This window comes from Caretta caretta, chromosome 15 (assembly GCF_965140235.1).
Source record: "Caretta caretta isolate rCarCar2 chromosome 15, rCarCar1.hap1, whole genome shotgun sequence".
In the NCBI taxonomy this organism is placed as follows: domain Eukaryota; kingdom Metazoa; phylum Chordata; order Testudines; family Cheloniidae; genus Caretta; species Caretta caretta.
In genome coordinates, this window is record NC_134220.1 from 20,819,352 (window position 1) to 20,834,624 (window position 15,273).

At 40.9% G+C, this 15,273-nt stretch overlaps 2 long non-coding RNA genes across 2 annotated transcripts in view; one reads left to right on the forward strand and one right to left on the reverse strand.

Moving 5' to 3' along the window:
• Positions 1-15,273, forward strand: part of LOC142069314 (uncharacterized) — a 440,919-nt gene that overhangs the window by 65,522 nt on the left and 360,124 nt on the right. The gene's annotated exons all lie outside the window — the stretch shown is intronic.
• Positions 8,199-15,273, reverse strand: part of LOC125622990 (uncharacterized) — a 30,599-nt gene continuing 23,524 nt past the window's right edge. The window contains exon 4 of the long non-coding RNA XR_007352870.2: positions 8,199-10,468. This is a non-coding gene — a long non-coding RNA (uncharacterized LOC125622990). The remainder of the gene's footprint in view (positions 10,469-15,273) is intronic.

Sequence of the window (15,273 nt, forward strand, 5' to 3'; positions counted from 1 at the left end):
AGCCAGTCATATGTTCCTATGGCAAAACCCACTTACATAGTGCAGATAGCACTGAAAGTAGGTGCCTTTTTTTCTGGAAAGTAACATGAGAATCTTGTGGAGATAAGTCAATGATTTTGATTAATCAGACCTGCAATTACAGTGCACTGTATATAATAGTGATACTATAGAAGGGAAGTGAAATGTAAGCAAAAAAAATAACTGTAAGATAAAAATCGATAAAGAAGGCAAAGCAATCAAAAACACAATGATGGGAAAGCATGGCCATCTGGTCTTATTTTTAATCCTAAGATTTAAAAAAAAAATCCTAACAGTAACAAATGAAATTGAACAGAGGGAACTTTAAGATAATACAAATATGTATCTAAGTAGAGATCTGAAAACTGCTTTCCATAATCAGAAAGAGAAGAAATAAAACACGACAATTGCTGAGAACCTCCAAATCTTTAAAAAGCAAAAATAAAATATAGTTGCATTTTGATCTTTATATTGATGGCCATCAGTATAAGAACCGGGGTAGATAGCTGACTAGACCACAGGAAGAAAATGCATAGGATTTTTTTTTGTGAAGGAAAGGAAAATTTATGATGCGTTCCAACAGGTGCTATATTAAAGGTTAATTCTCTGTGGGTATACATCTACTTAGCTCCATTGACTTCAAGTCTCCAGTTCTGCTTGGTGACTTCAATAGAGCTGTGTTAATTTACAGTAACAACGAATTTGGTCCATTATTTTGTCTAACAAAGAATCTAGCCCACCATATCTAAAGAGTTACCTGTTAGTAAAGTGATGAGCAGGTACTAGAGTTACTGTAGATTTTACACATACCTGTAGCATTCCATTCTTTGTGCCATTCTGTCCTTTATTACTTAACAATAACTCCTGTTGACTTCATTAGAAGATGTGATTGAGTATCTGAGGTCACAATTTATTCCTAAACGTGTTTCCCAAACTTGCTTACTCAGCTGCAAAGTACAATCCATGATTGTTTTGCATATTTGCTGCGCACAACATCAGTTCAGCATACTGGTAACTTCTTATTATCTGTGTTTCTATTCCTTGTTAATGAACTGTTTCTCCTCTCTATTATATCAGCTTTACATTGGCTTTAATAGAACATACTCCTGATTTTCACTGATGTGAAAGGAGAATCAGGCAACTATACAGTTCATAATGGCTTTGTTTGCTAACAAAATAGCATGATAAAATCTCTTTTAAACAAAATTAAATAAATTAACAATTTATAATACTCTGCGCATTTCGGCGGCGACGCTTCTCTGGCGGGGTGTCCGGCACCCGCCACAGTCTTCTGGAAATAGCAATATGCTATGTTGGGGACCACTGCTCTAATGTATCCCATAGCTCCAAAGCACTTGTACAGTTAGAGAGCTGTAATACATCATTAAACCCCTGTCATCTACGAGCCATGAATTTCTACCATAGTTTTAGGGGGAAGTATGAATTAACCAGTAAAGAACTACCTCCCAGATTTTTAAAAGCATTTAGGCATTTCTTTGGTCAGCATTGCCTAAGTCTCATTTTCAAAAGCGACTTAGACACTTAAGTCTCCTAAGTCTCATTGATTTTCAATTCATCTTAGGCTCCTAAATAAAGCTGGGCAACATTTTTCAGATGAATAGTTTATTTTCCAAAAAATGGATTTTTGTGTCAGCTGAAACTATTTACAAATTTTGGTTTAATGTGGTGAATTGTGTTGGCTGGGAAAAAATGAAAAACTTTTTAAAACATCAGAATGTTTTGTTGACATTTTATAAATGAAAGGCTTTGATTTTGCATGTCAAAGTTTAGCTGGTTTTATTTTTAAAAAAACAAAATGATAAAAAAAAATTGAAAATGAGACAATGAAAAATCTGACAAAAAATAATTTGAGGTTGCACTAAACATTTTCATATGTTTTTCATATTCTTTGTTGGCAAACAAACTGAAAAATCCTTTATTTCACTGAGCTCTCCTTATGTGCCTAAGAGTTTGTCTGCATGGCAAATTAGTCCACAGCAAGCCAGGGTGTGAATCTACAGTGCACCAGTTATTGCCACTAACGTGCCATGTGGACAAGCTGCACACCAGAACTTTTATTGCACTGAAGCATTATCCACATAGTGAATTAGTACACAGTGGCTGGAGTGCTGGTTTCGGACATGGGAGAGACAGGTTCAATTCCCTATTCTGACATTGACTTCCTGTGTAATGTTGAGCGAGTCATTTAGCCTCTCTTCACCTCAGCTCCCCATCTGTAAAAAGGGGATAACAGCATTTCCCTACATCACAGGCACATTGTGATGTTAAATATGTTAAAGACTGGAGCATGTTGAGATCTGCTGATGAAAAGCACTAAATACAAAATCGACATCATTAAACATTATAGATTCACATTCTGTCTTGCTGCTCATTGAAGCATACACAAACCCAAGTGTGTAAATCACATTTGAAAGTGGGATTTAGCCATCTAAATCACTTATGCCTTGAAATGCTGAGAGGAGCAATGCCTGGGTTACCTTTAGAAATCTGGGCTTAAGTGACACACCATTAGAAAATAGGAAAACCTTCTGCCGATGCTGCAAGGTAGTGCTGAACACTCTCAGCTCACGCTGTCCTCAGCTGGATGTGAGACTGCACATCCCCTCCCAAGATCAAACGCAGTATTAGCTCTTGTTTTCTCTCATTGCACTGTAACAGGATGAAAAATGTCAGGGCAGTGGCTTTTGGATAATCAGCTCCTAGCCACAGGCTGCTCTATAATGATAATGAAGGCACATATTATAAAATTATCCTACTGTTAAGTTGTTTCCAGCATTTACAATAATTACGTGTACCTTATTAATCAATAAAGCCACTCTCTCCATTCAGTCCCTTTGCTCTAGATCTTTCTGTGCTGGACAAGGGAGGTCACCCTAGTGCTTTGTAGATTGTAGCCATATGGGCATTTGGCAGCTCTGCTAGACAGTGACATCACAGCAAGTTCTAGCAAAGCCTTGACCATGCTGACAGAAACAACCGTGTGTGCTCTGTAGAGGAAGGGTTTCTAAAACCCAATGTCAATTCCATTTATTTCTGCAGTGCTTCTTCCCATTGTGGGTTCAGTCCGTGTTGCAATGAGAGGTGCTTTTTACCTGATTTCTGAAACAAAGTGGAAGGAGAGAGCACAAAAACCAGCTTTGGAGCTCATAACCCAAGGCATAAAGCAAAAACTAATTTAGAGATTACAATCCATTAACCTTGAAAAGTGAAGGTCAACTCGCTGGCAACTCTTTTAATATAAAGCTGTGTGGAAAGAGAAGTGCAGTATGTCAAGCCAGTCACCAACACATGAAATATCACAATCATTTTGCACCTCAGTAAACAGTGCTCCTTAAAGAATTCTCTTTAATAAATAAATTGTCCTGAATGATGAGGGAAGATGTACAATGCTCATGGATAATAAACTGCTCCTAATAGTAATGTGAGGATATATTGATAAATATATAATATTACTAGGCATAGTATTACTATTACTAGGCATTTTCAACCAACTAAAATGGAGTCCATCATTTATATAATAAGTTAATCCACTCATTGGTTGAATGACCATTGCTGGTGTACTGACTTATGCTATCATCATGGGTTGCTAGCCATCCTGGAACATCAGCACTGGCCCATGTTGGAATCTGACTTATTACTGATCTTTGAAAAAAGACGGGTACAGTTCCATGGCCATCCACCATTCTTTCAAACAAATCTATCCTTCAGTCTCATTTCTTCCATGAGACTCCCAAAGGATTAACCATTTTAGAAAGAGATGCCTCCACTCCATTAAATAAGATAGGAACACAAACTGTCATGGGTGGGATTTTCAAAGACACTTATTGGATTTGGACACCCAATCGCCATTAATTTTGAATTGGGTGACCAGATTCCTTACGTAGCACTGTATATTTCAGGCTAAGGGCTGACACTGAAGTCCTGAATCCTCCAAAGTCTCATTTAGTTCAATGAGAGTTGCAGCTGGGCAGCATCTCTTAGGAAACAATCAGTGCCTTCAGCAATCAAGCCCTAAACTAATGCATCCTCTGGATCTCCCTGTACATTCGTCTGTTGTCTGTCTATTTAGATTACAAACATCCTGGGGCCAGGGTCATATTCCTTTGTCTTATACATATCTAACCACACACTCAGCATTAAACAATAAATTAAGAGACTCTAAAACCAACTAATCCTGCTTGGGAATCTAAAACCAACTACTCCTGCAGGGGCTTGTCTTGATTATGTTACTTACTTTGCAATATGTTTTCTCTGTGGGCTCTTTCTCAACAGAAAAGTGGTAAGGTTAAAGGAAATGGAGATTTCCTAGTGTTCTGTGAGACTGCCCTCCAAAAAGTATCAGAGGTTTTAACTGAGTATATTGGTGCGACAGCTGCCAAGAGAAAAACCATCATTTTCATTTGATGGGGTACCTCATGGGTAACATTAAGCATTCCCTTGGTGTGTGTTCATTGTGTATTTCCAGACAAAAAACGACACTAGGGTGGAGTTATGGTTGGGAGTATGTAGCAGTAATTTAAGGGTAAAAACATTACAGGGATATTGTAATTATCCCGAAACCAAGCATTACAAACCAAGGTAATTCAGAGTTAAAGTTACATGCAAAAGTAAACCAGACATGCTAAGGTAGGAAATGCACAGCTAAGACACCCACACAAATTCAACTCTGTCCTAGAGTGATGACATGCAATATCAAACAATTATGATTAATGCATTTTAGTGTTTTTGTAATCCCAAATTAGATTTAACTGATTTTTAAAGAATCATTCATTTGGTTTTCCCTTGTAGCATTATTACAGGACAGCATCTCTATAATACATATGCACAAACCTTTGTGCCACTGGTACATGGAACTAGACAGTTATGTTATTTTTGATAATGTGAATGTCATAGTTTGGCAATAGCTTCCTTAATCTCCATATTTTGAGGAGATGGATAATGCAGCTGCTGCACCAAATACAACAGGACAGCTCGTCAGTTAGGATAACAAGTCATTGGAGCCATCTGATTTCCATCAGGTAAGCATGTGGCCCATTGTATAATATACCTGATGTATAAGTCACCTTGTTGCATAATAAAATTCTAATAAACAGAAATGCCTTGAACCACATCAAATGTAAAAACCAGAGTATTACTTGCCATCAATCTCTGTATGTCCTGGATGACAAGCTTGCTGTGCAGAAGAAAGCACAGGGCAATGACTGTGGTTCACTGACATTGTAGGGCTAATTGGCATAACTCCTGTTTAGGATATGATTGGAAGGTGTTTGCTGCCTTGGTTGATTGCTAAGTCAGTGTTATGGCCCATTACATAAGAATATACAAAACTCACCCCGCCCCCCCCCCTTGATACTTTTCAGGGTTACCCAAGGTGTCTGAAGGGGAATGACTGCCACCTGCTTACAGTGTGAGAGTATTCAGAGTAGCAGCCGTGTTAGTCTGTATTCGCAAAAAGAAAAGGAGTACTTGTGGCACCTTAGAGACTAACCAATTTATTTGAGCATGAGCTTTTGTGAGCTACAGCTCACTTCATCGGATGCATACCGTGGAAACTGCAGCAGACTTTATATACACACAAAGAATATGAAACAATACCTCCTCCCACCCCACTGTCCTGCTGGTAATAGCTTATCTAAAGTGATCATCAAGTTGGGCCATTTCCAGCACAAATCCAGGTTTTCTCACCCTCCCCCCCACAAACAAATTCACTCTCCTGCTGGTGATAGCCCATCCAAAGTGTGCTGGAAATGGCCCAACTTGATGATCACTTTAGATAAGCTATTACCAGCAGGACAGTGGGGTGGGAGGAGGTATTGTTTCATATTCTCTGTGTGTATATAAAGTCTGCTGCATTTTCCACGGTATGCATCTGATGAAGTGAGCTGTAGCTCACGAAAGCTCATGCTCAAATAAATTGGTTAGTCTCTAAGGTGCCACAAGTACTCCTTTTCTTAGTGTGAGAGTACCTCATCTGTGCTCACCAGGGGAAATCCTCCCAATTCTGCTGGTCACTTGTAGCCCAGCCTGCTATACTCTCAGGAGCACTAACATTAACTGTCATTAGGGCTGCCAGACATACTTTAGGCAAAGTATAGTCTCAGCTACTAAAACATAATTTTCTGTCAGGAAAAAAAAATCCACAATCAAGCTTGTAGGCCGTGTCTGTGTATATGTAGGTATGTGTACACAGACACAGACCATGTTATATTGTGATGTGCCAATAGCAATGGAGACTCCCTCAAAATTTTATAGCAGCTGTTGGTCTTTTACTGGCAATGCCAGCGCTGTCTGCTCCTCCATTCCCGTGACCTGCTTCGGAAAAAAACCCAGCAAGCACGAATCCCTAGATTAATAATCTTGCCGAAGGGGGAAAGATCTGTAATAATTGGTTGATGGGTCATTGCTAATGAATGGATGTTTGGTGACAGAGGGATGTTTATTATGCATTAGCTGCAGAACATGTTTTAAGTTTTGCCTACTCTGTGGCTGCACCTTCTCTTGTTTTGTTTTACTGAGCGTAAAGACCTAGCACCAACACCGGAGGAAAGTACCCTTACAAAATGCTCTGGGTCATTAGTAAAAGTGACTGGAGATTTGGGGTGTCTTGATTTTTTTTTTCTTTTTGGTGGGGTGTTCAACTTGCCCATCAGCCAGTGCTGAGTGCTTTTGAAAATTACACCGTGTGTCTCTACTTCAGGCTTTTTCAATGACTCTCTAGTTTCTGTAACCTAACCTCTTTTTATGTTGCTGGTAGTTAATTAGTTCATGGTTTTTCATTTCATCAATGCATCTGAATTGCCTCTCCTCTTGTCCAGTCTGTATCTTTCAGTGTTTGTGAGAGGCATTCCTCCACTCTTTTAGAGATACTACTATCTATAGGATAATGTTTTTGGCTTTTGAACTGTCTATCCTTCAGTGCTATTGCTCTCATTATATTTCTTTGCTGTGAGAACCACCATGGATTTACAAAACAACTTGGGGATCAATGCAATGCACAAACAGCTGCGTGAAATTAATATAGGTAAAATGTATTATTAAATGTGTCTGCATTAAGAGGGAAATTAAGGTAATAAATAATCTATAGCTTTTTAAATTGGGATGATACATAATCTAAACCATTTTAGTATTGCTCACATTGCCTTGAGATGCATTATTTAAGTTAACTGTATCTGGTTATTAAGAAACACACCAAGTGGCTCATCCAGTAACAGAACTCCGAACATCTCAGTTTTCTGTTAATATTACACTTTTTCTGTCTAACATGAGAATTAGTTCTATATTACCAATAAAATAATTTGGGCGAATATACACAAATGATGCTTTGAAGCAACTTTTGAATAGTTCGGTAACACTAAGGGTTATTGTAGATACACCTCAGAGCCACAGTAGCTCACAGCTACACCCTTTTTGTAATAAAATGAGTTTCTAGAAAGATTGTGTGGTACACTTCTCAGCAGTCCGCTCTTCCCTACTTAAGGCAGCATGGCCTAAGCAGAAATAAGGGGACTTAGGTTCTATTCCTAGCTCTGCCATTGATTTGCAGTATGATTTGGGGGCAAGTAACTAAGGCAGGGGTGGGCAAACTTTGTGGCCAGAGGGCCACATCTGGGAATAGAAATTGTATGGCGGGCCATGAAGGCTCACAAAATTGGAGGTTGGAGTGTGAGAGGGGTTGGGGGTGCTGGCTCTGGGGTGGGATTAGGGATGGGGAATTTGGGTTGTAGGAGGGTGCTCTGGGCTGGGATCGAGGGGTTCAGAGGGCGGGAGGGGGATCAGGGCTGTGGCAGGGGTGGGGGAAAAGGTGCAGGTTTTGGCTGGGGCTGCAGGCTCTGGGGTGGGGCTCGGGAGGGTGCACCAGGCTGGGAACGAGGGGTTTGGAGAGCTAGAGGGTGATCAGGGCTTGGGCAGGGGGTTGGGGCGTGGAGAGAGGCTCAGGGGCGCAGGCTCCGAGCGGCGCTTACCTCAAGCGGCTCCCAGAAGCAGTGGCATGTCCCTTCCCTGGCACCTACGTAGAGGCGCAGCCAGGCAGCTCTGTACACTGCCCCATCCACAGGCACCGCGCCTGCAGCTCCCATTGGAGCACATAGGAGCCGGAGCAGGGCCATGCCACTGTTTCTGGGAGCTGCATAGTGCAGCCCCCGACCCTGCACCCCAGCTGAAGCGCCAGAGCGGGGCCGAGCCGCGTGGTGCGGCCTTCGCCCTGGCCGGAGCATTGGAGAGGGGTCGAGTCACGTGGTGCGGCCTGTGCCCTGGCTGGACTGCCGGAGCGGGGCCGAGCTGTATGGTATGGCCCCCCACCCAGCGCCCCAGCTGGAGTGCCGGAGCGAGGCAAGCCCCAGACGCCACTCCCCAGCGGGAGCTCGCGGGCCGACAGCTGTAGTTTTCCCACCCGGAACTAAGGCCTACATTTAAGAAGTGTCCCCAAATTCGGGTGCCCAACTTCAGACGTCTAAGGCCCGACTTTCAGGGATGCTGAACATCAGTAACTCCACTGAGGTTTACAGCAGCTGCAGGAGGCTGGCACCTCTGGGGAAAAAGGGACCCACAGTGTCTCAGGTTGGCCATCGCAAAACTGGGAAAACCAAATCAGTGATCATTCTTTGAGGATGTGTGCTTTATCCTCTGTGTGTCCCCATCTGTAAAACATGGATAATCAAACCCTTCTTCTTAAAGCACTTTAAATCTTTTAATGGAAACTGCTATGAAAGTGCCATAATTGTACTTTCTTACATTACATTTTGTATTTTGCTTGATTTTCAGCCTCTGCTTCTTAGTATCTGGAGGCGTTGCAATCTGAGCTGTGCAAAAAGTTTGGCTGGCAGAGGGCTATGCAAACTTTTTTTTTCACTTTTAATATTCTTATTTTATTCACAGAATAGATTTGTACAATTAACTGAGAGCACAAAAAAAGCCTTTGTATAAGGTTTAGGTCACTGAATCAGAAATCTGAAAGAATGCCATGCGACTTAGGTGACAAAGAGCAAATATTCATCGTAATCATTTGACACAAACTCCATAGGTGTAAAATTGGTTCATATAAACTACTTTTGGTTTATACAAATTATTTTTGAACCATTTCAGATAATAAACCAGTCTTTAAAAATCATAATTGATGGTCAGTAAAAGGGCTATGTTTGAGGACTAAGTTGTTCACTGCTTATAGTTCATCCAGCCCATAAGTTTGGGGCATTCAGCATATAAAACAGGATTTTTTGCAAAACCAGTAGTAAATGGAAAAGAATTTGATAGGCATGTACATGATGGCTTGGCATAGACAATATATCCTTTTCTTCATGTTCAGAGAAATAAACCGGTGGACAAACAATTTGCATTATAGGCTTCTATTCAGAAGTGTATGTGGATCTCCTGGTGGGTAAAAACATTCTCAAAACTGACACACATTTTAGAGGTAAATGGATGCCTGGAGAAAACAACCACACTATCTGAAAAGACAAGTAATGTGACAGTCACAGCTTGCTGCAGAACTCATTTGGTCATTAATGGGAGAAAGAAAGGCCAGGATAGAAAGAGAGCATAGGTAGTAGGGAAGGGGAAAGACTGGGAGGGGAAGGGAGAATGAATGGGGAGATAAAAGGGGGACAGACATATGGTCAAGTACTAAGTGAAGAGATAGGAACAACTTTTATTCTGGCCATGTGTATTTTCCCTGACAATTCAGAAGGAAAAAATAAAAATAAGCCGACAAAAAACACACAACAACCCCACCATGATTAGTTTCATCCATCTTGCCTAGCTGTGCACAAGGAAGGAATGCAAGTATTTAACCTCCCTTCCTGTCGTCTCTCCCCCCCCCCCCATTAGTGTTTCCAGCACACAGCAATTTAAATTAAGTTTCTAAGGGAGAGACTAAAACATTATCTCCACGCTACCTCTTGCTAAGATCAGGAGCATGCTTTTCCTTCACTGTGTTCATTAACCCTGTTTTGGAGTATTGCAAAGTCGCCATTAATGGTACCTGTCAGATGTGGGAGGTGGTGACCCTTCCTTTCAAACCTAGTGAATTTAATTAAAATCACTGGAGAATTTAAAAGAGAGAAATGGACAAAAAAATCTAGTGCAGGAACGGAAAGAATAAAGCAGCTGCCTACTCGCAGGGCTTGATCTCTTTTCTTTCAAAGTTTGTTTTTTTTTAATTTCCCTTATTTCCAGTGAAGGTTCCATGCATAAGCATACAAGTTCAGGAAGATTAATCCCTGAAATCTTCCATTCCCTATATGGGTTGAGGATCACTTTGTTCTTCTGAATGTAAACTCCAAGGAAACAAAGGAATATATGAAGCCCGACTCCAGCCACCACTGCTTTCAGTTACTGGGTGCACTATGAGGCACTTGGCTCTACAGTGAGCCCTAGATAAGACACATAGCTAAGTAGGTGGGAATTGATGGCTTTGTTTCTTTTTTGCTGTCACCTGTGAAATAAACAAGAAAATAACAGCAATTTTCTCAAAACCCTCTGGACTGAAGTTCCATTAGGTCTCAGATTACACTGAAGCACTAGCCCCAAATCCTCCTTCCTAGCACATTGTTATAAAGGCAAAAATCATGCTCACCACACTCATGCAAGCAGTCCAGTTCACTTCCAGGAGTGCTTGCATAGGTAAGGGGAGGAGGATTTGACCCTAGCATTGCAAAGCCTGGAGCACCTACTGTTTTGTTTTCTTTCCAAAGATCCAATATAAAACAATCTAGGATTATTACAGGTAACTGAAATTGGTATTGCTCAATGCTGTTGCTTGCTACTTTAGGCAACATCCTGCATTATATTGTTAGTGTACGCCAGTCACTGTGTTTCTGAGACATATACCTCAGCTTTACTGATTTATTTGAAAGTTCTTTAAAAATGTCATTACATGTAGTCCAACCAATTCCTGCTGGAGCAAAATTGCACAATTGCCATTGTGCCCTCTTTGGGCCATGTTTTTTTAGTCTCAGGCTTTTGGAGGATTACTTTGGTTCTCAGAACTCTTGGTGGTGCAATAAAGAGATATAAATAGGCAATTAATAGAGTAGAGAGGAATACAGAGACAAGGTAGATTTCAGAGTAACAGCCGTGTTAGTCTCTATTCGCAAAAAGAAAAGGAGTACTTGTGGCACCTTAGAGACTAACCAATTTATTTGAGCATGAGACAAGGTAGACCACAAAGAAGTCAGTACTTAAGTTAGTAGGTCACGTCGTTGTCTGAATTCACCTAAGTAAGGCATAGTTTATTTCCTGATTTTTTTTAAAAGTGGTTAGATCTATCTGTCTATCCATCTATCATCCTAATCTCCAAATGGTAGAGAGAAAACCAAGGGTTGGGGAGAAGCCAACTGAGAGGAAAATATCTGGCTTTTCAAATTCCCTTTGTCAGCCTATATTGTATACCTGCGAGTCTCATAAAAATGAGAAGTATATCTCCTCAGGCTTTCCTAGTGATCTAAACTTTCAAAAAATATTAAGGCACAAAGAAGAATTGGTATCATGGCTGCTATTTTCAAGACTTCCTGATTTATACCCTTAGAGAATGTCATTTTTATTATCTATTGGTGCATTAAAATATTGCAAAGATATAAATCAATTCTTGGGCTTAAATAGTCTTTAGATACCTATGACTGAGCCATGTATTTGTTTCCCTTCTCTTACATCCTCTCCATGTCCCAACCTTCAGAAAAGTTTGGAGCCAGAAAGAAGAATAACCATAAGAAAAATTCCCGAGATTGTAATTAAAATGAGGGCAGCACGGTCAGCAGCAGTGAGCACAGTTAAACATTATCGGAAATGTTTTAATTCAATTAATTGAAATTCAATTCAAATGACATTTCTCTCACACAGAGAGTGAAATGGAGCCAGAATGAGTCAATATTAAAAGAAAAAAGGAGTTTGGTCTGACTACAAAGACAGTAGGTCAAATGATGGGCATTGCTTATTTTTATTTTCCCTCTAGATATTGAACTTATGTACAAGAGAAAATAAGAACTCCGCCTTCAGAGCTGTTAGGTTTATGGCACTGGTACTGAAATTTTTTATGGCAGTGGAAAAAGTCTGCCACTCCCTTGGGATTGTTACTAGTGGCTACAATATCTGCTCTAAATAAGGTTGTGTCCAAGCTGGAACTGTTCCGGAAAGTTCCCATGTTATGTTACCACGGGTGCAGCTCCCCACAGCTTACCGTGCAGGTGGGACCATGCGTGAAGACAGAGTTCAAACACTCTGACCCCTGTGCTGTGTAACCCTGTTTGGGTTTTATATCTGATCTAAAAGACAGCACTTCCCCAATCTAGTGCGGCACTTAAGCACATTCTGAATAGCCCTATTGAAATCCATGGGAACACTCATGTACTTAGATATGCATGCTCTCAAGCGTGCTGGATGTTGCCATAGAACTCAGACTGTGAAGCACTGATTCTGACTCCAGGCCACCCGCTGAATCACCAGCGTCACTGTCCGCAGCACACGGGTTGCCCTTGGAGATATCTCGTCCAAGTACTGCTGACCAGGCCTAACCTTTAGCCCAAGTGTGTGTGTTATGTGGACTTTATGCTTTCCAGCACTGACTGCAGTCAAAGACTGGATACCAGACTGGATAGCTTCTTGGTCTGTTCTAGCTCTAGAATATGAATTCTATCGGTGATAATGGTAGAGGTCCGTTCTAGGCATTCGTTTTAAAGAATACCATTTAGATATTCAGGGAGATGAAAAATACAGGAAATTAAGAACCTAACACATACAATATATTGGCTTTAGCCACATTATTTACTAGCAATGGATAATGGGTAGCAAAGTATAGTGGGAAGTTCCCTTGGCAGGTTCTAACTAAAGAGCAGTCTGATCAGACAACCCAATGATTTGTTCATGCAACACGAATACACAGGACTTGGTTCACGACAGCATTATCCCTGTTCTACACTGGAGCAACTCCATTCAAATCAATAGTTATGCCACCATATACCTTGAGTAACACACTGCTGGATCAGACTCTGAAAGTTTTCCCCACTGTCTTACTACCAGTGTACTAGAACCAGAGCAAATTGTACAATTGACACAGGAAGATGCAAAAAATCATAGAATCGTAGGACTGGAAGTGACCTAGAGAGGTCATCAGTCCAGTCCCCTGCACTCATGGCAGGACTAAGTATTATCTAGACCATCCCTGACAGGTGTTTGTCTAACCTGCTCTTAAAAATCTCCAATGAGGGAGATTCCATAACCTTCCTGGGCAATTTATTCTAGTGCTTGATTACCCTGACAATTAGAAAGTTTTTCCTAATGTCCAACCTAAACCCCCTAGCTACAATTTAAGCCCACTGCTTCTTGTCCTATACTCAGAGGTTAATAAGAACAATTTACCTCTCTCCTCCTTGGAACAACTTTTTATGTACTTGAAAACTGTTATCATGTCCCCTCTCAGTCTTCTCTTCCCCAGACTAAACAAACCCAATTTTTTCAATCTTTCCTCATAGGTCATGTTTTCTAGTCCATCCGATGAAGTGAGCTGTAGCTCACAAAAGCTTATGCTCAAATAAATTTGTTAGTCTCTAAGGTGCCACAAGTCCACCTTTTCTTTTTAATAATTTTTGTCACTCTTCTCTGGACTTTCTCCAATTTGTACATCTTTTTGGAAATGTGGCACTCAGAACTGGACACAATACTCCAGCCTAATCAGCACAGAATACAGCAGAAGAATTACTTTTCGTGTCTGGTTTAGAACACTCCTGCTAATACATCCCAGAATGATCTTTGCTTTTTTTTGCAACAGTGTCACACTGCTGACTCATGTTTAACATGTGATCCACTAAATATTTGTATAGCCTGGAGTTTGTTTTTATACAGCAAGTCATATATTTTAAAAACAAATTATGATTCCAAATTGCTTTCACATTAAAAAGGGTGTGTTTTTTTGTTTCTTGGTTTGTTTTTGTAAAATAGAACCAGAGAGAAAGGCAACAAACTCCCAATCTCATGCAGAAATGTATCAGATGCTGATTATCTAATCCATTAGCATCCTTTTTATGAAGGAAAGAGGAAAGCTCAATTGTAGGTGTCTCAACAGCTATCTTAATAAATTCAAGAATTATGGTTCCCCACAGAGAGGACTTGCAGCTCATGCTATGATTTTCAATTCAGTTTTCCATTGCTCCCCAGTGGCAGTGGCTAGTCCATATCATCATTTGCGAGGGAAGTGACCTCTTGAAATGCCCCTGCTGAGACCCAGACCTTCCAGTATTAATCTCATGCTTCAGCTCCCAACGCGCCTCTGACCCACAGAGGATGAAAGTACAGAAGCTCCCATTCAATGAGCCACCTAGGACTTGAGTGTATGTTTTTTTTTAATAAAATAAAGTTCAGATGAAATTACTTTTGAGTGAAACTTTCAAAAAGCATATTTAAGATGCCTGGGGCCATGTTCCCAGCTACTGTAAAGTGGTTTAGGTCTACTGGCGTCAATGCAGTCACACCGATTTATGTTTGCTGGGGATCTGTCCCTAGAGCTAAATCCAGAGAGATTACATGTAAGTAAATCAGGGTGAGTGCGTGTAACTTCTGTAAATTGGCAGAAAAAACAAACAGCAGGAGGATGTAACTCACTGTGTGTGTGGCTGAGGCTGTGCTAGTGGGAAGGGGATGCTGCTTACCTTCTCCTATTAGTTTCTTTTTCTGTTACGGTCTGTGACATTTCCTGGGAGTACCCAGGCCTGTGAGGCACCTCACTACCACCTGCCCTTAGCATAAGAAAGCCTTGTCTGTGCCTGCTGGGGGTCAGGTCCCCAACTCTACCAGCCACAGGCAATGCAAGCATCCTCCTCTTGGCCTAGCAGGACCCACAATCCCTCTGCGGGTTAGTGATAGGCACACTCCAATGCTCAACCCCATCCAGTGTCCCCTTGGAGTGTCCAGCCCCCGGTCTGCTGGATACTCACAGTATTCACTGAGCCGTTGCTTCCAAAAAATAGTGCATCCCCTAGCTTGCCAGTTCCACCTCAGATCACTGCTCTGCTGAACTCACAGCACTTAGATTTATTGTGAAATCAAATATACGTTTGTTTAATAAAGCATAGAGATTTTGGGGGCAAGTAGAAGTATTGGAAACAAATGGCTACCTATAAAATAAAATCGTGACATGCATTCTAGAGACTAGGCTTAATTAACAAGATATTCTCAAATCTAACCAGGTATTGCTCACACATACAGAATCCCCAGGGGCACTGCCTTTAAAGGATCCTTGTAATACTTTAA